The sequence below is a fragment of the Lepidochelys olivacea genome (assembly GCF_965140295.1).
Source record: "Lepidochelys olivacea isolate rLepOli2 genome assembly, chromosome: 4".
NCBI classification, from domain to species: Eukaryota; Metazoa; Chordata; order Testudines; family Cheloniidae; genus Lepidochelys; species Lepidochelys olivacea.
The window spans coordinates 147,283,187-147,305,650 of record NC_140414.1 but is presented as its reverse complement, the minus strand read 5'-3'; the positions used below and the strand labels follow the sequence as shown (position 1 = coordinate 147,305,650).

The 22,464-nt window shown below is 49.2% G+C and overlaps 2 protein-coding genes across 2 annotated transcripts in view; one reads left to right on the top strand and one right to left on the bottom strand.

Annotated features, from left to right (window-relative positions):
- Positions 1-2,375, bottom strand: part of HSPA12B (heat shock protein family A (Hsp70) member 12B) — an 86,451-nt gene extending 84,076 nt beyond the window's left edge. Inside the window, exon 1 of the mRNA XM_084626569.1 lies at positions 1,835-2,375. The gene's annotated coding sequence lies outside the window, so the exon portion shown is untranslated. The remainder of the gene's footprint in view (positions 1-1,834) is intronic.
- A 4,608-nt stretch (positions 2,376-6,983) lies between these two features.
- Positions 6,984-22,464, top strand: part of SIGLEC1 (sialic acid binding Ig like lectin 1) — a 70,503-nt gene continuing 55,022 nt past the window's right edge. Inside the window, exon 1 of the mRNA XM_084626567.1 lies at positions 6,984-7,068. The gene's annotated coding sequence lies outside the window, so the exon portion shown is untranslated. The remainder of the gene's footprint in view (positions 7,069-22,464) is intronic.

The window sequence follows — 22,464 nt, the reverse complement described above, 5'->3', positions numbered from 1 at the left end:
TACCCCCCAATACTGGAACCCATAGAGGGGTATCAACAACTACAACCCATACTCGATGGGGACCCCGTCCCGAAAGAAATATTTCTTGAGCCCCCTCTTCTGGCCCTCAAACAACTCCCCAATCTCTCTAAGTCTCGTCATCCGAAGCAAGCTCCCCATAGACCAGGACACACCAACTCAAAGCAGCACCAGACCCTGCCGGAACAACAGATGCAAAACCTGCAGCCATATCTCCACTGCTATAGCGATCAACACCCTCCACAACACACCTTTCGAGATCCCTGGGACTGTCCTACAGATGCCCATCACAACATGTGGCGTACCTCATCCAGTGCACTAAATGCCCCAGTAGAATCTATGTGGGTGAAACCAGAGAATCACTGTGCTCTTGAATGAACTCACACAGGGAAATGATAAAAGACAAAAACACCCCATCACCTGTGGGCGAACACTTTTCACAAAGCGATCGCTCCACATCTGACCTCTCGGTCCTCATCTGCAAAAGGAAACCTGCACAACACTTTCAAAAGACGAGCCTGGGAGCTAAATTCATAAGTCTGCTAGACACTAAAAATCACGGACTGACCAGAGACACTGGATTTATGGCTCATTACAACAATCTGTAACTCACTACCCCCCTCTTTTTGTCCTATGACAACAGGAGCATTACCTGACCACTTCACCTTGAATGATCCCTTAGGATATATGCAAAAAGAACAGGAGGACTTGTGGCACCTTAGAGACTAACATATTTATTTGAGCATAAGCTTCCTTTTCTTTTTGCGGATACAGACTGACACGGCTGCTACTCTGAAACCTAGGATATAGGCTAACTATTTATGCTAAACTAACTGTTTGATCTTGCATTTAGCTGGGATACTCCGAGTACCTTTCCCAGACCTGAAAAAGAGCGCGGTGTGGCTTGAAAGCTTGATTCGCTCAGCAACAGAAGTTGGTCCAACAAAAGATACATAGGTGCCAACTCCGTGCTGAGCACCCACCAGCAGCCCCCCATCAGAACCTCCCCCTCCCTCCCTGCGCCTCCCGCCTGCCACAATCAGCTGTTTTGTGGCATGCAGGAGGCTGGGAGGGAGGGCGGAGGAGAGAGGACGTGGCTCGCTTGGGGAAGGGGGCAGAACAGGGTGGGAAGAGGTGAGGAGGGGGTGGCGCAGAGGCAGGAAGAGATGGGGGCGAAGCGGGGGTCGGAAGAGGCGGGTGGGGCCTTGGGGGAAGGGGTGGAGTGGGGGCAGGGCCTGAGGCAGAGCCAGGGGTTGAGCCCGCCCCCCTCCCCCCCCGGCACACTGGGAAGTCGGCACCTGTGAAAAGAGATGACCTCCCCCACCTTGTCTCTCAGACTAGCAACCAGACATCTGGAACTGGCCAAAGGTCCTTCTGGCCTAGGAGATGCTGATGGAAACAATTTGAAGAACAACTCCATTCCCACCAAACCTGCGGGAGGGGGAAATCGGCTGCCAAACTCAAAGCAGGTCACCCTGAAACAAACAGCAGCTCTTCCGCTGTCCCTCCTCCCCCCGGGCATGGCGGTAAGGCCTTGCATGAAGGGACTGAAGGTAGTTTTGCAGTGGCAAAGGCTGGGGGAAGCAGCTGAGGTCTGTTTGCCGCAGAAGGTTAACATCAGCGCTCTCATTTTTGTGTGTGGCGGTATATTACATGCACGCTCTGCCTGTCATATTTCCAAGCCAGATCAGGCTGCGTGTCTGGAAAGCATTATCCGGATGGCATTATGCATTAGACATTAATGAAGAGATCATGTGAGCTCTGCCCTCCAGCACGGAGACTTCAAAAACAGAACCGGCTTTGCATTAAAACCTACCTCGGTTCCCTCCTCGTTCTCCGCGGCTTGAGTGACAGGTCGGTAAATATTTGCTGAACTGGTTCATCCGGAGTTCTCTCTGGAAACAAAAATAAACCCAGGGAGAGGAACAGTGTTGGAGAGATGGGTCAGGAACATCAGAATGGCTCTCACGTCCGAGACACGTCCAGCCTGATGCTTTCGATTGTGGGACTGGGAATCAGGACTCCTGGATTCGCTGTCTTGGCATGTGACCTCAGCCAAATCACTCAGCCTCACTGTATCTGGCTTTCCCTGTCTGTATCATGGAGCTAATAGCATGTCCTACCTCACAGGTGTGCAGGGAGTGCTCAGTTGGAAGCTGCTATAGAAATGCAGGGGGGTTGTTATTTAACTTGGTGTCCTATCTCTGACTTCAGCGAGGGCTTTTTTTCCCATTCTAGAATGAAGTACAAAGCCACTTTCTATGTCCCTGCTCAAAAAGGCAGCTGGACAATAGTGCAACACTTCTCCCACAGGGGAAGAGAACATTTCCTTCCTGACCCCAGCTGGTTCTTAGTTTATGTCCTGAAACATGGGCCAATGGCCCTTGTAATATTTTCCCTTAGCCAGTTACTGCAGCTGCTGTTCTTTATTTACATGTCAAATCCTTGTCTGAATCTTAATAAAATATCTGCCTAATGTCCTGCAGGGGTGAGTTCCATGGGTTTATTATACTGATGTGGCAGGTGTCAGTAGATGGCACTGTTACTCAGTTTTTTCTTAGTGGAGTTTTCTTCTTGTGTCTTTTCCCACTATCATGGTTTTCCAGTGTTGAACACATGATATGGCCCAGTCTGTAGCCCTGGCAAGATCTTGCACGGTGCATGGTTCCTCCAGGAGCTGGGTCAACCAACAACATCACATAATCATAGAAATACCGGGCTGGAAGTCACCCTGAGAAGTCATCAAGTCCAGCCCCCTGCACTGTGGCAGGACCAAGTAAACCTAGATCATCCTTGGGGGGAGGGATAGCTCAGTGGTTTGAGCATTGGCCTGCTAAACCCAGGGTTGTGAGTTCAATCCTTAAGGGGGCCATTTAGGGATCTGGGGCAAAAATTGGGGATTGGTCCTGCTTTGAGCAGGGGGTTGGACTAGATGACCTCCTAAGGTCCCTTCTAACCTTGATATTCTATGAAATCTATGAAATCCCTGACAGGTGCTTGTCCAACTTGTTTTTAAACACTTCCAATGATGGAGACACTCCACAACCTCCTTTGGAAGCCTCGTCCAGAGCTTAACAACCCTTAGAGCTAGAAAGGTTTCAGAGTAGCAGCCGTGTTAGTCTGTATCCGCAAAAAGAACAGGAGGACTTGTGGCACCTTAGAGACTAACAAATTTATTAGAGCATAAGTTTTTGTGGGCTACGGCCTACTTCATTGGATGCATAGAATAGAATGTATAGTAAGAAGATATATATATACATACAGAGAACAAGGAAGTTGTCATACGAACTGTAAGAGGCTGATTAATTAAGATGATTAATTATCATTAATTTAATCATTAAGATTAATTATCAGCAGGAGAAAAAACACTTTTGTAGTGAGAATCAAGATGGCCCATTCAGACAGCTGACAAGAAGGTGTGAAGATACTTAACATGGGGAAATAGATTCAATATGTGGAATGACCCAGCCACTCCCAGTCTCTCTTCAAACCCAGCTTAATGGGATCTTGTTTGCAGATTAATTCAAGCTCAGCAGTTTCTCCTTAGAGTCTGTTTTTGAAGCTTTTCTGTTGCAAAATTGCCACAGACCTAGAATCCTACTTTCGACGTCTCCGACTCAGACTATTTCCAACACACCTCTGAACAATATACTAACCCACAGAATCCTTCCTACCAACACTACAAAAAGAAGGATTCTTCCTCGTTCTCTGTATGTATATATATATCTTCTTACTATATGTTCCATTCTGTGCATCCGATGAAGTGAGCTGTAGGCCACAAAAGCTTATACTCTAATAAATTTGTTAGTCTCTAAGGTGCCACAAGTCCTCCTGTTCTTTTTTTAGAGCTAGAAAGTTTGTCCTAAACGTCCCTTGGTGCAGATTAAGCCTATTACTTCTTGTCCTACCTTCAGAGGACTTGGAGAATAATTGATCACTGTCTGCTTTATAACTGCCCTTAATATATTAACATAACATACAAGACAACTTAACTCGAAGACAAAGCTACGGCACCATCTATTGGTAGAGGTGCAGTCTACACTGATCATTACAACAGACAATGTCAGAAGGGACCATTGTGGTTCACCAAGCATGAATTCACCAAGGGCAAGTCATGCCTGACTAATCTAATTGCCTTCTATGACGAGATAACTGGCTCTGTGGATGAAGGGAAAGCAGTGGACGTGTTGTTCCTTGACTTTAGCAAAGCTTTTGACACGGTCTCCCACAGTATTCTTGCCAGCAAGTTGAAGAAGTATGGGCTAGATGAATGGACTATAAGGTGGATAGAAAGCTGGCTAGATCATTGGGCTCAACGGGTAGTGATCAATGGCTCCATGTCTAGTTGGCAGCCGGTATCAAGCGGAGTGCCCCAAGGGTTGGTCCTGGGGCCGGTTTTGTTCAGTATCTTCATAATTGATCTGGAGGATGGCGTGGATTGCACCCTTAGCAAGTTTACAGATGACACTAAATTGGGAGGAGAGGTAGATACGCTGAAGGATAGGGATAGGATACAGAGGGACCTAGACAAATTAGAGGATTGGGCCAAAAGAAATCTGATGAGGTTCAACAAGGACAAATGCTGAGTCCTGCACTAAGGATGGAAGAATCCAATGCACAGCTACAGACTAGGGACCAAATGGCTAGGCAGCAGTTCTGCAGAAAAGGACCTAGGCGGTTACAGTGGACGAGCAGCTGGATATGAGTCAGCAGTGTGCCCTTGTTGCCAGGAAGGCTAAGGGCATTTTGGGGATGTATAAGTAGGGGCATTGCCAGCAGATCGAGGGACGTGATCGTTCCCCTCTATTCAACATTGGTGAGGCCTCATCTGGAGTACTGTGTCCAGTTTGGGGCCCCACACTACAAGGAGGATGTGGAAAAATTGGAAAGTGTCCAGCGGAGGGCAAGAAAAATGATTAGGGGACTGGAGCACATGACTTATGAGGAGAGGCTGAGGGAACTGGGATTGTTCAGTCTGCAGAAGAGAAGAATGAGGGGGGATTTGATAGCTGCTTTCCACTACCTGAAAGGGGGTTCCAAAGAGGATGGATCTAGACTGTTCTCAGTGGTAGCAGATGACAGAACGAGGAGTAATGTTGCAGTGGGGGAGTTTTAGGTTGGATATTAGGAAAAACTTTTTCACTAGGAGGGTGGTGAAGCACTGCAATGTGTTACCTAGGGAGGTGGTGGAATCTCCTTCCTTTGAGGTTTTTAAGGTCAGGCTTGACAAAGCCCTGGCTGGGATGATTTAGTTGGGGATTGGTCCTGCTTTGAGCAGGGGGTTGGACTAGATGACCTCCTGAGGTCCCTTCCAACCCTGATATTCTATGATTCTCTAGTCTGACCTCCTGTAGCTTGTAGCCATGAGATGGGCACAGAAAGATAAGCAATGATCCTGCGCTTGCCAGCCAGGTCAGACAGCCAGATCCTAGGATGGAAAAAGCAGGGTCATTATTTATCTTTCTGTGACTGCAGGCAGGTGACCCCCCCCTTGTACCTGCCCAGGAGCAGCTGCACCCACACAGGTTTGGGAAGGGCCACCCTAGGGTTTTTAACTCATTGATTGCCAGTTTAAATTAACAGGGCTCGCCGCAAGCCTGCTTGCTCAGGAACAAATGCTTGCAGAGAGCTTGTACCAACTACCCTTACCTGGCGATCTGTTAAGGAAGGAGGTACCCGTCGTTCCAGCCCTGGCTTGGAGATTGAAGTTCAATTCTCTGCTCTGCCAAAGATCGTTGGGCAAGTCTCTCAGGCTCAGATCCCCAAAGGAATTGATTTCAAAGGGAGTAAGGTGCCTAAAAAAAATCTCTGAGAGCACTCAAAGCCTCTGTATATTGCTTGACCCACAGCCTGTTCCCTGTACTCCGGCCCCATGCCCTGCCACGTGGCCTTGTCACTGATCATGGTCTCATGCAGGTCATCCGAGCTGTTCCACACTCCCCTTTTTCAGCTGCCCCCCACTGCAAAAAGATCATTTCAGCCCTACCCAACCCTTAACTGACAGGTCTGGGGGGACCTGGTCCCAGTGTGGAGCAAGGATCTGTCTATGTGGATCCAATTGCACAATCCGGGCCTATGTCATAAGGAACACTACTAATAACTCAGATAGTAAGCTCAGGAGTAGCTTTTCAGACACGTTTTAATAGCCAGGAAATAAGCTATTGGTTTTGTTTTAAGGCCCCAGTTTAACCCTTCCCCTGCAGCAGCAGAAACACAGACACATGGTCTCAATCTGTGGATCCAACTGCTTGGCCCCAGCCTCAGCAGCACTGAACTTCCCTAAAGAGGCAACCAGGATTCCCCCCGACAGAGGACTCCTTGGGTAGCCACCTCCTTCTCCCACTTCGGCTACAGGGCGTGGAGGATGCAGGAAGAGGCAGGACAGTGCACAATCCTTGGCCAGCACAGTGATCTGTATGAGACTGCTGCAGTCCCATATAGACCACTGTGCTGGTTATGTCCTAAAACCCTGTAGGCTGCTCTAAATTACACCAGGCAGGCCCCAGCCAATCCAGAACTGATGGAGTACAGAGGTGGCTTAAAGTCACCTCCCCTGACCAGCTCTACTCAGCTACCCCAAGAATTGCATCCAAGAGTTTAGTCAGGTTAAGAAGCATGAGAATTGCATTGGTAACCATCAATTTCATGGTACACGCAAAAAGTGACAAAAAAAATTCCACTGATAATAAATCAAAATGTGCAGATAGGCAAAGTAAGAAACATGCTGCTTGAAAACTTGCTAGACTCACAATGCAGTGATTTACGACTTCTCAGCTCGGCTTGTGACAAATGGACGCGCAAAGGAAGAGTCATTGTTGATTTAAAGATATTTACTTTGCCTACTTTTACATGTGCCGTTTACTATTACCTGAAATTGGGCCAGCTAGTAAGCTTAGGGTGGACTAATGACCCACCAGAGTTTGGCAGAAAGCAGCACGTTTATTATACTGATGGCTAAGCTCAAAAGAAGGGGGAGGGGGGTCACACTCACACTCGCATACTTACGCTCCCAGGACAGGCCCGGCACTGGAGATGTCAGGATCCTTCCAGGTAAGTGTCCCACAGCGCAGCCATGGGCGGGGCGATGGAGGTCAGTCATCCCGAGGCATGATGGAGTGCAAGGCGGCGAACCACTGGCCAGGCGGTCCGGGCGAAGGGCCTTCACGGGAGGTACAAGCTTGTGAGTGCACTCCTGAGCACGTGGCCCCTTCCCCTTTTAAGGACCTACTCCTCACGGCCTGCGACTAGAGATGACTTGGCCTTGTCTGGTTGGTCACACTCCACCTCGGCCAGTGTCCACGCACTGGGCATGTGAGCGCTGCCTAATCAGAGTCCCAGACACCTTGTCCACCTGGGAGCTTTTCTGATCTTCCCGCTGCTCAAGCAGCCCATCCATCCCCGAAGCGTTCCAGGAGGGAGGGGGAGGGGGAAAGCCATTTCACAGGTATTCAAAGGGGGAGAGGAGACAAAACGGGCGGGGGAGGGGGAAGGTGTAACAGACCTTTTGAACATATAGGTTATACAGAGCATAGTCACACAGAGCATACAGATCACTGCTGCTCCTACGACATTTACAATGGGTGTTTGAACAGTTCACAAAGCTTTAACTTTTGGAATCTCAACCTCGACACTCATTAAATTATTGTCTCCCCTTCCCCCATAAGTTCCTGCAACTGTGAAAATTTAAATAGCGAAAAAAGGCTGAAAACCGAACCTCAATATGATCTGTCAAAATTATACAACAATAAAAATCGAATTCCGCAGAGAGGAAGTTTAGCTGGAGGGCAGGAACAGAGAAGTGAAACGAAGAAGACAGAGACAGTGAAACTAACTTATTGCCCTTCCCTTTATGAGTCAGGTCCTTGGAAATCATAAGACTTGCTTAAAAATCATAAGATTTGGAAGATGATCAATGTGGGGAGAGAGTCTTTTACTCTGCCCCCTGGTGCTGGAGCCTTGGAGGTTCATGTTTCCAAGCTCTTCATAGAATCATGGAATATCAGGGTTGGAAGGGACCTCAGGAGGTCATCTAGTCCAACCCCCTGCCCAAAGCAGGACCAATCCCCAACTAAATCATCCCAGCCAGGGCTTTGTCAAGCCAGGCCTTAAAAACCTCAAAGGAAGGAGATTCCACCACCTCCCTAGGTAACCCAGTCCAGTGCTTCACTACCCTCCTAGTGAAAACGTTTTTCCTAGTATCCAACCTAAACCTCCCCCACTGCAATTTGAAACCATTACTCCTCGTTCTGTCATCTGCTACCACTGAGAACAGTCTAGATCCATCCTCTTTGGAACCCCCTTTCAGGTAGTGGAAAGCAGCTATCAAATCCCCCCTCATTCTTCTCTTCCGCAGACTAAACAATCCCAGTTCCCTCAGCCTCTCCTCATAAGTCATGTGCTCCAGTTCCCTAATCATTTTTGTTGCCCTCCGCTGGACTCTTTCCAATTTTTCCACATCCTTCTTGTAGTGTGGGGCCCCAAACTGGACACAGTACTCCAGATGAGGCCTCACCAGTGTCGAATAGAGGGGAACGATTACGTCCCTCAATCTGCTGGCAATGCCCCTACTTATACTGCCCAAAATGCCATTGACCTCTTGGCAACAAGGGCACACTGTTGACTCATATCCAGCTTCTCATCCACTGTAACCCCTAGGTCCTTTTCTGCAGAACTGCTGCTGAGCCATTTGGTCCCTAGTCTGTAGCGGTGCATGGGATTCTTCCGTCCTAAGTGCAGGATTTAGAATCACAGAATATCAGGGTTGGAAGGGACCTCAGGAGGTCATCTAGTCCAACCCCCTGCTCAAAGCAGGACCAATCCCCAATTTTTTTGCCTCAGATCCCTAACTGGCCCCCTCAAGGATTGAACTTACAACCCTGGGTTTAGCAGGCCAATGCTCAAACCCCTGAGCTATCACTCCCCCCATTGTTGAACCTCACCAGATTTCTTTTGGCCCAATCCTCTAATTTGTCTAGGTCCCTCTGTATCGTATCCCTACCTTCCAGGGTGTCTACCACTCCTCCCAGTTTAGTGTCCTCTGCAAACTTGCTGAGGGTGCAATCCACGCCATCCTCCAGATCTTTAACGAAGATATTGAACAAAACCGGCCCCAGGACTGACCCTCAGGGCACTCCGCTTGATATCGGCTGCCAACTAGACATGGAGCCATTGATCACTATCCGTTGAGCCCAACGACCTAGCCAGCTTTCTATCCACCTTATAGTCCATTCATCCAGCCCATACTTCTTTAACTTGCTGGCAAGAATACTGTGGGAGACCGTGTCAAAAGCTTTGCTAAAGTCAAGGAATAACACGTCCACTGCTTTCCCCTCATTCACAGAGCCTCTGCATCCTGTGCCCTGGGGAGCTAGAGAGGCACTATCTTTTTGAAAACAAAAGGCAAGTGCAAGGCCAAGTGACCCGGAGAACTGGCTGTATCAGGAGCCGAGCGAATGGGACATTTATTAGAATTCGTTTGGTTTCTTAGCAATCTTGGGCGCTATTAGCAAGGCAAAGAAGGCGAGAACTGTGTCTGAGACATTGGCTCGTCGCCTTGACAGCTGCCCTCCAATGGCGCTTGCAAACACTATGCTCCTTTTAGGCAGAACATTATCCCCTGTGCTCCTGCGGAAGTCGTGCCACTCCTGGGTGAGGAGAAATGGAGGTGGCTAAATGCTATGAGACTGAGCTGAGCAGGGATGAATTATTGCTCCTTGTGTCGCTGTCACAGAGGTTTAGGCTCCGGGGCTTGGAGAGCCGGGGAAATACAAGTCCCTGGTTTGCTGTGTCTTGGCTCTGCCAGCTGCATGAATGGATGTGGTGTAGCTATTAAGGCAGCTCATGTTGTACCAAGGCTCTTTGACAATATCATGCACACTGAGTGCTTCTCGTGTCTTCGTTCAAGCTCATGCAGCCTCTCACTTACTCCGCTTCAGCCTTCGTGTTACTCTGAGCTATCAGCCGGAGCAGGAGGGGCGGTCAGACAGAGGGAGGGAGGGAGGGAGAGAGAGCGGGGAGGATTTTCTAACAGAGTGGGCCTGTGCAAAGCCTGTGCACTTTTCATTTGTCCTCAGTTTGCCTTGAATGCTGGGGCTGTATGAAAAGATCAGAGCGAAACGCAGAGGAAAACCCCCAAGAAATTCAGTTCCCTGAGAGTGAAACAAAACGGGGAACCCAGTGGCACAGCTCCCCGGCGGCCGGCCCGGCAGAGCGAGCCCCCGCCAGCCAGCTTCCCGGCGGCCGGCCCGGCAGAGCGAGCCCCCGCCAGCCAGCTCCCCGGCAGAGTGAGTCTCAATAACTAGCCTCTCTAAAGAAGAACTGTTTCAAGCAGTGGACAAATGGGGCTGCTCTTGCTCTGGCCAGGAGTCCCACCTTGCCCCTCACATCCACCCAGGACAGGCCTTAGGTGCCTACTGTCCCCAGCTGTCGCTCCCTGATCCTCTCTCTCCACCAGGTCCCCATGATCTTCTCTCCTGGAATTCACCCTAGAGCCTGCTGTACAGGCTACGTAAGGAAATGCTGTAGCAGCTGGCCCAAAACACTCTGCGGTTCAAAGCCCCTCCCTGCCCATGAGTGGACATCAGGGGATGGATCACTCTGCAATTGTCCTGTTCATTCCCCGTGAAGCACCTGGCATTGGCCACTGTCAGAAGTTGATTTTTTTCTTTTACTAAAATGAAAAAAAATAAACAAAAAACCCCAGAACATTTTGACCAAAAGGAACATTTTTTTTACAAAAACACTCATGTTAGTTAAAAAGCCATTTTTCATTGGAAAAAAAAATCTTTTGACTGTGTGTAATTTATATATCCAGCAGCACCCTGGCTAGGTGTGTCCAGTCCCCCTCTAGTGGGCCATTCACCACAGGATAACACCCTACTATTGCCAGCAGCTAATGGAGTTACTCCCTTAGCTCAAGTGATAGAAAGAGGTACGCTGGAGTTAGAGATCCTGGGGAATCCCTTCTGGTGGGAATTATTATATGTATGTGTTTGTCAGGCACTCAGATAACCCCAACAATGAGCAGGGTATTGTTATGACATGTGTCATCAGGTGGAACTGTTACACACAAACTTCCAAATTATTTTTCTTAGCATGCAAGCAAGTTTTGACGCCCGGGAAGACAGGCTGTGCGATTGTTAGTTGGGGTATATAAATATCTACATTCTGGTAGTTTGGAGAGAAAGGGAGCTGTGTGAGCAAAAGGAGCATTTGCTACCTGCTGTGGGCTCTGATTATAGTAAGTTCTTGAGGCAGAGCCGCTCCTGGAGAAATAGATGTTGAGCTGAGATTCCCAGGAGAAGGGATTGCCCTGCATGCTGTTTGATTGCCTCTGTGCCAGGACTTGATGTGTAAATAAAGCAAAGGATGCTTAGAACATACCCAGACGCCACCTCACTGATTTCTTCTCTGCTGGGCAGCTGAGCTGGAAGGCCCTGGAAGTCTGCTACTGCTCACCAGCATAGCAACCCTAGTATGAGAACAGGACACTGGTATCAGTAGAAAGGGCAACAATATAAATACCTAGACAGATGGGCCCAACCTGCTTAGCATCTGCCAAATATAACCCTTGCTTCCAGCTGCCAAAAGCCCATTCCAAATCCTTGTCTACACTCAGAGTGGCAAACCCCTGTGTGGCTGCTCTGATTTCCATTTACATCAGGCTGATTTGGGTTTCATTGAAGGTGAGTGGAATCAGGTTTAAGCTAATCTTAAAAGAGCTGCTTTTAACCCCAAATCAGAGCAGCCACACTGGGCTTTCACAACAATGAAACTGGTTTTAAAACCTCCCACCTTTAAATGGCTGCAATTCCTGGTCAGGCCCCAGAGAACCTTCCCCCTGCCCTCCAAAGAGCTTGCCAGGGTGCCTTGCTTTTAAAGGGTTGATAAAGCCAGTGGGCCCTGTTTGGGGCTTAGGGGCTAGGAACAGCTCTGTGCTCCCTGGAAAGGGCTGGCCTGAGAGGAATGAAGCTAAGGTGTCTCCTTTCTCTTTCTGTCTCGCTCTGATTCTCTTGCTCTGTCTCCCCCACCCTTTTTCTCTCCCTCGCCTCTCCATTCCTTTGTTCCTGCTGAGCAGCAGGCCATGTCTGTCTCTGGCACTGTTACAGGCCTTCAGGAGTGCAGCGACTTGAGCAATAACAAGGTGCAGGTGTAATCAATCTGCCACGGACAAGAAAGCTTTTAGCCCTGGAAATCTCCGTTGCAGACACATTAGCCGGGCTGACAGCCTCCTGGAGGCGGATTAGGTTTCAGCTGGGTTGTTTGCATTTCAGGAGCCGAGCGCTTGCCCAGTTGTGAGCCTTTATTACATGGAAAATGCTTTAACCCCCATCCAAGCGCTTTGGCAAGGGGGGGAGGTCTCGGGGGCTTTAAACAAGGGACAGGAGGGAGATTTTCCTGTTCGGAGAAAGTATGAATTCTCTTAATAAACCACCTTTTGCTCAGTCTCTGTAATGGTGCTGATCCCACAGCTAGCTGGGAGAGAGACAGTCCAGCAGGATCGTGCTATTTCCACAGAAAAAGTTGGCCCCAGAGCACAGGAAAGGTTCCTTGTGATGTGAGGAGCAAGCCAGCTTAGAAAGTGACAGAGGGCTCTGTCCTGGGGGGCAACTGAGGCTACACAACTCCCAACAGACTGGCTGCCCCTTGTCCCACATCCATCATCTGGGCAGGGCCCCATTCAGACACATGCTGCACATAGACACAGTCAGCCGAAGCCGGCCAGACAGAGACGGGACAAGACCACATGCTTTCTGACTCAATGCCCTTGGCCTGTTCCCAAGGGCTACCTTGCTCTTCCTAGCTAGAGTCTTGGCCAGTGTTATCCTTGTCCTCCATCCCTTCAGTATTGCACGAACTGCTTGTGTCTTTTAATTTGAGAGCTCTTCAGCACAGGGCCCGTCTTTCAGCCCAGTGGGCCCCGCATCTTAGCTGGGGCCCTCTAGGAGCTACTGTGATACAAATATCTAATAATACCAGGACAGGCAGTCTCCCATCCCAAGATCTCCCAACCCTTATGTACCACGGTCAGTCTTTTCCATCTACTAAGACCTTGCAATAGGATGGTGGGACAGAATGGACCCCTTGGTCACAACCTGCACACTACTGTAATAATTGTTGTACCAGGCATGTCTTGTAAGTGATCACTGGCAAACTCATAATTTGCTGATAAAATGTGTATGGCAACACTGTATGCAAATCAGTAAGATGTCCCTGTATGGTGTTATTAACACATGTTCCAAGCCCCTCTGCCCTGCCCAAACAGTGGTCAGCAAACAGGTCTGTCCTACACAGAGGAATGTGTGCTCTGCTTCATTTGCATTTAAGCAGCAAACATAGTCATCAAGCAGGAAGGGAAGCAATGAAAGCTCAAACAGGTGAGAAAAGCCAGCAGGGAACATCCTTCCCCATAGACTTTGTCTCCTAGTGCCCAGCTGGAAAAGTCTTTCAAGAGAGGGACTGAAACTATAAAAAGGAGAGACAAACACCCCAAGGTGCCCCCATCGCATTCACTGCCCCTGACGTGACAAAGCAGGAACTCACTGGACTCTGGGAGATCGGTCCTGACCTACAGGGTTTGGTCAGCTGCTGAGGGCATGTGGGGGGAAACGTTGCTTGAATCTGATATCGTTTGGTATTAGTAATCGTCTTATCTTTATTTGTCTTGTAACCATGTCTGATGTTTATGCCTCGTTACGTATACTGACTTAAAATCCATCTCGTTGTAGTTAAGAAACTTGTTTTACTGTTCTATCTAATCCAGTGTGTTTAAACTGAAGTGTCTGAATTTCTATTTGAGCTAATGAGCTGGCATATTATTCCCTTTAAGTTATGATGGACTTAAAATATTCTGTACTGTCCAGGAGAGGGCTGGGCAGTACAGGGCACACATTTCTGGGGGGAAATCTGGGACTGGGGAGGTGTTGGGGTCACTCTGCAGTATAACCAAGGCTGGTGAGAGCCAGAGTGTAACCCCAGTGTGGCTGGCTCACAACACTCAGGTTGCGATTTGCAGGCTGCTTGGTCGTTTGTGAGTGTCCCAGGTGGGAGCCACCTCAGCAAGGCATGGTAAGGCAGCCCAGGTTGCAGGACAGCTGCTCATGTATCTGGATTGTGCCCTGGTGTGTCACAGACGGGTTTTGGGTGCTCTGGATAAGAGGACATTGGGGGTCTTCTAGGGAAAAGGTGATCATGTGGCAAAACCCCACCCCCCGTACTGGCCTTTCTTGTGGGATGCTCTACCAGGGATGCCAAAAACTGAACCCTCCCCTTCCCCATTAGAGGTGGCCCCTCTGGGTCAGGATTTCAGGGTGGTAAGAGGAAATCTGGCTCTGAAACTACACGTGACCAATGAGGGAGCATGTATCCCAGAGTCAGGCTTGATCACAAGCCCTGAATTCACTCCAGACTCCCCCGATGTGCGTCTCTTTCCCAGCCCTGTGACCCCTAGAAGTTATTCCCCTTCCCCTCTGCTTGCTCCTGTTCCCCACGCAGCAAACACCAACGAAGGCAAACGTGTCTGGAAGAGCGTTTATTTTTCCAGTGGAGGAGGAGAGATGGATTTCAGCCTGGGTCAGACGCCTCCTTCGAAGCAGAATGTTTAGCCGTCAAATTCTTACTGTAACTGTTATACTCCCTGAGATTCCTCAGCCTTCGGGCCTCTCTCATCCTCAGCTCCGCTCTAGACCCAACCAACCACAGATTTCCTCTTCGACTGCAGTGTGCTCGCTTCTGGTGTTATTTCTTTTAAAGGGACCCTGTCAAGATAAAAACCATATAACTCAAGAACAGCTGGATGGATTTCACTCCCAGTAATTGCCCTTTGGACTGAGACGAAACAGGCAAATTCCAGCACAAAAGGAGAATGTTTGAGGGGCCATTAGAGAGCGGAGACAAGAAATCTGTATTGACCCTTAACAACAGAGGCCCAAGAAATGATAACAGTTTAATCAGTTTTCTTTCCTATGTTATTAATAGTTCTTTAGATTATTAGTAATTATTACAGCAGTCTCTAGTGGTCCCAACCCAGACTGGATTCTTGGTGTTCTTGGTGCTGCGCAGACAGAAGGGGGCGAGTCACTGCCCCAAAGAGCTTACAATTGAAATAGACAAGAGAGGCAAAGGAAACAGTCTCATCCCCCTTTTACAGATGGGGAATGGAGGCAGGGAGTTTAAGTGACTTGTCCAAGGTCCCACAGAAAGTCTGTGGCAAAGTGAGGCATTGAACCTGGGTCTGCTGGATCCCATGCTCAAATAAATTGGTTAGTCTCTAAGGTGCCACAAGTCCTCCTTTTCTTTTTGCGAATACAGACTAACACGGCTGCTACTCTGAAACCTTAGAGTCTAACAAATTTATCTGAGCATAAGCTTTCATGGGCTAAAGCCCACTTCATCAGATGCATGGAGTGGAAAATACAGTAGGAAGGTGTGTGTGTGTGTGTGTGTGTGTGTGTGTGTGTATATATACACACAGAGAACATGAAACAATGGGGGCTGCCATACCAACTCTTAACGAGACCGATCGATTAAGGTGGGCTATTCTCAGCAGGAGACAAAAACCTTTTGTAGTGATAATTAGGATGGTCCATTTCAAACAGTTGACAAGAAGGTGTGAGTAACAGTAGGGGGAAAATTAGCCTGGGGAAATAGAGGGTAGGGCTGGTGTTAGACTCACTGGGGCCCGGGGCTGAAGCTGAAGCTTGAACAACTTAACTTTGCAGGCCCCTGTGGCATCGGGCCTTGGGCAATGGCCCTGCCTAATACCCCCGAATGCTAGCCCTGGCTCTTAACCCACTGGATATGCAGAAACAGTTGTTGTGGCACAGGCAGGCGGTGGAATTTTTATAGCATGGTGAGGTGGGGGGGCCTCAGAAAGAGAAAGGTTGAGAACCCCTGAGTATGGCTTTAGATACTGTCTCCCACAACCTTTGCATAAACAAACCAGGGAAACGCAGCCTAGATGGAGCTACTGTAAGGTGGGTGCAGAACTGGTTGGAAAAGCGTTCTCAGAAAGTAGTGAAGGCAATGTCTACACTGCAGCCTATTTCAGCAAAACTTGTGTCGCTCAGGGGTGTGAACATTCAACCCCCCTGGGTCATTTAAGTGATCCCGACATAAGCCTTTGTGTGCACAGCGTTGTTTGCTGACATTGCTTTATGCTGCTCGGGGAGGTGGTTTATTTCTGCCAAGGGGGAAAGCGCTCGCCCGTCAGCATAGAGTGTCTTCACCACATATCTGCAGCACTAGACGTATAGACATGGGCTCACAATGGTTCACAATGGAGCTGGCAGGGCGTATCGAGTGGGGTCCCGCAGGGATCTGTCCTGGACCCGGTTCTATTCACTGTCTCGATAACTGATTTGGACAACGGCATAGTGAGCACACTTATAAAGTCTGTGGGTGATACCAAGCTGGAAGGGGTTGCAAGTGCTTTGGAGGATAGGATTAGAATTCAAAATGATCTGGACAAACTGGAGAACTGTCTGAAATGAATAGGATGAAATTCCATAAGGACAAATGCAAAGTTCTCCACTTGGGAAGGAACCATCAGTTGCACACACACAGAATGGGAAAGGACTGCCTAGGAAGGAGTACTGCCGAAAGGGATCTGGGGGTCATAGTGGATCATAAACAAAATGTGAGTCAAAAATGTAATGCTGTTGCAAAAAAAAAAAAAAAAAAAGTGAGCATCCTTCTGGGCTGTATTAGCAGGAGTGTTGTAAGCAAGACACGAGAAGTAATTCTTCCGCTCTGCTCCGCGCTGATTAGGCCTCAGCTGGAGTACTGGGTCCAGTTCTGGGTGCCACATTTCAGGAAAGGTTTATGAGGAAAGATGGAAAAAATTGGGTTTATTTAGTCTGGACAAGAGAAGACGTGAGTGTGGACATAAGTCTTCAAATATGTAAAAGGTTGTTACAAAGAGGAGGGTGATGAATTATTCTCGTTAACCTCTGAGGACAGGACAAGAAGCAGTGGGCTTAAACTGCAGCAAGGGCCATTTAGATTGGATATTAGGAAAAACTTCCTAACTGTCAGGGTGGTGAAGCACTGGAATAAATTGCCCAGACAAGTTGTGGAATCTCCATCATTGAAGGTTTTTAAGAACAAGTTAGACAAACACCTGTCAGGGACGGTCTAGATAATACTTAGTCCTGCCATGAGTGCAGGGGACAGGACTAGATGACCTCTCGAGGGCCCTTCCAGTTCTATGATTCTACGATTATGGTATCTGTGGTAACTCAACCAATCCCCACCCTTACTGCACAGCTAATTTGCATGCTATCGTCTCACTGGTTCTATGAAGGAGATTGCACAGATGGTGGCCCAGTTTTGGTGGGGAGAGGGGTGTTGGACACATTGCTCAGGGGCCAGGCCCCACCTGTCCCTTCAGCTAATTAACCAACGAGCTTGAGCGACGCTTGGTCAGCTCGGCAGCCTCCCAGAGACAGGGATCTGCCCAGCTGACAGCGAGAGTTGCCTGCCACCCACAGAGTGGTTACTCACAGCTGAGTATGTCAGGCCCGGGCAATGGGCAAGCTCTGCCTATGTGCAGCTCTGGCAAAGCATTGCAAGCTTGGTTTTCTCTTCCCACCCCGCACTATCCCAGTCCTGGGCTCCCCACACCCCACCTCTGCATATGCCCCTCAATCCATCCCACAACCCTCCTGCTACAAAGACTGCGCCTGTCCTGGAGCCCGGAGAGCTGCCATCACTTCTGCCCAGGCCTCAAGAACCACTTTTTCTGGGCTGTCGAGACAGGTAGTTTTGTCTAGGGATCTACCCACTTCCTGTCTCCTCAGCACCCACAGTGGGCAGCAGGGCCAGGCTGTGGTGTGCTGCGGGGCCCCTAAAGCCTATGGGGTCTGTGCACTGATGGAAGGCTAGAGCCTCTCCTATCGGCTGCAGGTTCAGAGACACAGGTCCATTCCAGAGACACATAGGTGGTGAAAAGCCTTTTGCAATAAGGAGGGAATTATCCCTCCTGCCTGTGCTGGGCTTGGGCTCAGTGCACCAGGGGCCCTGATTTCACAGCTCAATCTTCTCCCATAGGGTTGCGATTAATCATAGAATATTAGGGTTGGAAGGGACTCAGGAGGGCATCTAGTCCAACCCCCTGCTCAAAGCAGGACCAATCCCCAATTTTTGCCCCAGATCCCTAACTGGCCCCCTCAAGGATTGAACTCACAACCCTGGGTTTAGCAGGCCAATGCTCAAACCACTGAGCTATCCCTTCCCCCCAAATTAAGCACACCCTCTGCTCTCTCCAAAGCTGTACTGTGTGCAAACCTCCCAGGGTTCCTCTGCTGAGTGCATGGGAGGGCTCCCATCCATTTGGCTGCCAAGAAAAATATTTACCCACCATCAGAGCTCTCCAGGCTGAGCTACCCTTCCCAGCCCCTGCGGGGGCGGGTGTGTGTGCGTGGAGGGGAGGTCACATTCCTACAGCTTCATTGTGAGTTTCAGCTTTGAAAAGCTCAAAAGGAAAGATTCAGAGCCACCAAGTTCCAGCTGGTTTTGTGTTGAACCGGTGCCTCACCCAGGTGAGCTTGGGAATCCCTGGATAAAGCAGATGTGCAGTGACACGGCTTTAAATAGCAGAGCACTTTAGGGGAAAAAACATAGAACCATAGGAATGGAAAGGACCTTGAGAGGTCATCTAGTCCAGCGGCTCTCAACCTTTCCAGATGACTGTACCCCTTTCAGGAAGCTGATTTGTCTCGTGTAGCCCCAAGTTTCACCTCACTTCAAAACAAGACATAAAAATACCAAAGCATCCCAGCCCACCGTGACTGAAACATTGCCGACTTTCTCATTTTTACCATATAATTATAAAATACATCACTTGGAATATAAATCTTGTACTTACAGGTCAGCGTATCCTATATAGAGCAGGATAAACAAGTCATTGTATAAAATTTTAGTTTGTACTGACTTCACTAGTGCTGTTTATGTGGCCTGTTGTAAAACTAGGCAAATCTCTAGATGAGCTGATGTACCCACTGGAAGAGCTCTGCCTGCCCCCAGGGGTATGCGTTACTCTCGTGGAGAACCACTGATCTAGTCCAGTCCAGTCTCCTCATGGCAGGACTAAGGATTATCTAGACCAGAGGTGGGCAAACTACGGCCCGCGGGCCACATCCAGCCCGTGGGACTGTCCTGCCCGGCCCCTGAGCTCCCAGCTGGGGAAGCTAGCCCCCGGCCCCTCCCCCACTGTTCCCTCTCCCCCGCAGCCACTCCGCTGTGCGGGCAGCGCTCTGGCCCGCTGCTCCCGTCGGGCAGTATGGCGGCGTGGCTGGCTCCGGCATGGTGAGGGGGGGGGAGCTGGGGGATTGGATGAGGGGCAGTCAGGGGACAGGAAGCAGCGGGTGGTTGGATAGGGCGGAGGTTCAGGGGGGCAGTCAGGGGATGGGGAGCAGGGGGAGTTGGATAGGGAGTGGGGTCCCAGGGGGCGGTTAGGGGCGGGGGCAGTCAGGGATCAAGGAGCAGGAGGGGTTGGATGGGTCGGGGGTTCTGAGGGGGGACGGGAAGTGGGAGGGGGTGGATAGAGGGCGGGGTCCAGGATGTCTGGGGAGGCAAGGCCTTCCCTACCCAGCCCTCCATACAGTTGTGCAACCCTGATGTGGTCCTTGGGCCAAAAAGTTTCCCCACCCCTGATCTAGACCATCCCTGACAGGTATTTGTCCAACCTGTTCTTAAAAATCTCCAATGATGGAGATTCCACATCCTCCCTGGGCAATTTATTCCAGCGCTTCACCACCCTGACAGTTAGGAAGTTTTTCCTAATGTCCAACATAAACTGTCCTTAATGCAATTTAAGCCCCTTGCTGCTGGTCTTATCCTCAGAGGTTAAGTAGAACAATTTTTCACACTCCTCCTTGTAACAACCTTTTATGTAGATCTGTCTGTCTGCCCTGAAAAATTGGAAATTTGGGGAAAAATTGGAAAGAAACTAGTCTGTGAACTATTTTCTCTCCGAATGAGCAATGAAAGAGGAAGAAAGGGAGGAAAACTTGAGCTAGGCCAGCATTTCCAAGAATACACTTGTAACGGTTTCAGTTATATTATACTGGTTCATAGCTTCCCTTTGCCAGAAACTGGGACTGGACGACAGGGGATGGATCACATGGTAATTCCCTGTTCTGTTCATTCCCTCTGGGGCACCTGGCATTGGCCGCTGTCGGAAGACAGGAGACTGGGCTGGATGGACCTTTGGTCTGACCCAGTTTGGCCGTTCTCATGTTATGTAGGATGGCTAGTTTTGACTGCAGTTATGGCACTTACTCTATATATGATGACAAAGCACTGTTGAAGAGTCTGGTGTTGTTGCCACTCAAAGTTTGGATAAATACCTGAACTTACTGTTGGTCCATAATACTGTGCTTTGTTAACTACATTATTTGGATGTTGATTTTCTGAGCTTTTTCTCTAGAAACATGAGTTTCTTCTGTATCTGCCTGAGAAAGTCAGGTCAGGTCTATTTACACGCTATTTCTGAGCCCAAAGGATATAAACATCCCCGTTGTCTACAGCAATACGATGCTTTCTAATTTCAACATTTAATATATTTTTTTCCTATTTGCAAAAAAAAAAAGAAAGGAAAAGAAAAGAAAAGAGAAAGGCACCAAAGGACCTTAGTGTGTAGCTGCAGCCTCATCTCTTATTATTCAGATCAACAACACAGAATTTATACTGATTTATTCCCTAAATGTACCCCCCTGCCCCGCTTTCCTCTCCTTCCTGGGTTACTGGGGAGCAGGCAATGCTCACCTGTGTGCCCTGGCGCCTGATGTTGTCGGCAGGGAAGGAGATCCAGAGTATCCAAGTGGTGATGTTGGATAGGTGGGACTCCTCTAGCCACCCTTCTGCCGCAGTCCTTTTACTTTTATAAAGGAAATTAACCTTTGCGGTCCCTCCACCTGGCTGGGCCCTGCGCACTGGGAGGAATAAACCTGAGCTGATCTGTGCAATGGGTCTAAATCAAAAGTACCACTTAGAACCAATATACAGCCCATGTCTTCTTTGATTAGCATTCACACACCTTTACTTAATGTAGAAAAACATGAGAGCAATGGAAGTGTCACACCCACGTTGACTCAGTAGGGGGCACGTCAACAAATCAACCAGTAAAGGCAGTTCGCAGCAGTAAATGAAACCTCACCAGCGTCCCCTTGCACTGTCACCAGCGTCTCTGGGGTTCCACCCTTCTGGGATTCCAAGGAAACAAGAGGACAAGGGAGAGAACAACCAGCCCCAAACAAGCCATCAGCCTCTCTTCCTTCGGCAAGCCACAGGCCAGCCCCACTCCTCTGGCCCCCACCAGAAAGCAGCTTGGTAATCATTGATAGCCTGGCCTGCCTTTCTCTCAGCGGGTTCGGACAGTCCATAGCCACGGGCGCAGGCTCTGTTGGGCTTCTCCCCTGGAGCTGGAGAACCAAGGGTCAGTCCTCCCCGAGCCACCTCCTGCTGAGCTGGGCTTCCCCCTTTTGAACCCTTCCTCCAGTCCCAACATGCCTTGCAGCTGTAGTAGGGCACGATGACTCCAGACCACAGCAACTCCTTAGCCCCTTCCTGACTGGTGCGGGGTCTGTACACCCTGGCACAGCTCTTCATACCGTACAGCCTCTCTCGCTTCGCTTTATGGGATGTAGCTCTCTCCACTGCCAGTAGAACTGTATCTGTATGGGGAGGGTGGGTGGCTACTTTAACAAGAGCAGGATAGCAAAAACAGCAAATCTTTTCAGTGTAGACAAGGCCAGATGTAAACAGCAGGGCTGTCCAGGAAGCAAAAATTCTGGGGATTCCCCCATCCCTACACTGATCTATTAGTCATTTTCATTTGCTGGAGCTGTTGCACCTTGAATGAATAATTACCTATTAATTGGGCAAGGCAAAGAGAATCAGACCAAGCAGGGATTTGAACCTGGGTTCCCACAGTCCCTAAACATGCCCTAGCCACCAGGCTATTGGCCATTCTTCGGTAACCTGTTCTCCCTCGCTGGCTTTGACCAGAGACTCCATCCTGGACCTGAGAAACAAAAGTTTCATCCAAACCGCTGGGTTTCCACACAAAGTCCCAGTTTTGACGAATCGTCTTTTTCCAGTGAAAAGACTTTCTGCTGAAAAATTCCCGACCAGCCAGAGCAAACTGGGCCCAGTCTCTCCCGATTAGACTGTGAGCTATTAGGGGCGGAAACTGTCTTTTTATCCTGGGTTTGCACCCAGTAAATAATAATGGTCTCTAATCGTTTTCAGCCCTGGTTGCGAAACTGCCTTTATTTCTCTGCTGGCTCTTTGAGACAGGGTGGCTGGAAGGAGACACAGCACCTCAGGTGAAGGCATCCGAGTGGCCTCCAAACAGTGTCATTGTTATTATTCTCCTTTGCTGTATGTGATCAGGGCCTGAGGCTTTGTGTCCAGCCCGAGAGGAGCCAGGTTTCTAAGCTAAAG